Source organism: Microtus ochrogaster, chromosome 16, assembly GCF_000317375.1.
Source record: "Microtus ochrogaster isolate Prairie Vole_2 chromosome 16, MicOch1.0, whole genome shotgun sequence".
In the NCBI taxonomy this organism is placed as follows: domain Eukaryota; kingdom Metazoa; phylum Chordata; class Mammalia; order Rodentia; family Cricetidae; genus Microtus; species Microtus ochrogaster.
The window spans coordinates 865,827-866,412 of NC_022018.1; positions in this window are offsets into that span (position 1 = coordinate 865,827).

The following is a 586-nucleotide window of genomic DNA, read 5'->3' on the forward strand; positions in this document are numbered from 1 at the left end:
GAAAGGAAGAAGTGGGGAGAAGGGAGAGACAGAAGCTGCCTCTTCAAGACAGAGACTGAAAAAGGAAGGACTCAGGCTGGAAGCTGAAGATCAGCTTGCCTTGGCAGATAGGGGAGGGAGTGGACATGGCTTGTCTCTTAAAGGGACAGAACAGATCATTACAGTTAGTGTCATGATTCTAGTTACCTTGTTGGTCACTCCATGTTCCAGGAAGTTACTCAGAGCCCCTGGGGTTTGCTCTGGTACTATGGGGTTTGATGTCTCAGGCCTGTTCTGGTCTAGGTTGCTGGCTCAGATCTGTTTCTGTAAATGTCCCTGGTCTGAATCTGTTCCTCTGGAGGTCCCTGGCTTGTGGTTGGTCCTGCAAAGGTCTCTGGCTCTGATCTTCTCCTTCAGAGATCCCAGATTTGGGTGCACCTGGACCCGCAGAGTACCTGGCTCAGGCCTACTTCCTCAGAAGCCCCAGACTCACATCCAGATGTGTAGAGGGTCCTGGCTCAGGTCTACTTCATTTAAGGTCCCAGATTCATGCCTGGACCCTGCAGCAGTCTCTGGCTCTGGTCCACTTGCTCAGCAGTTGCTCCCC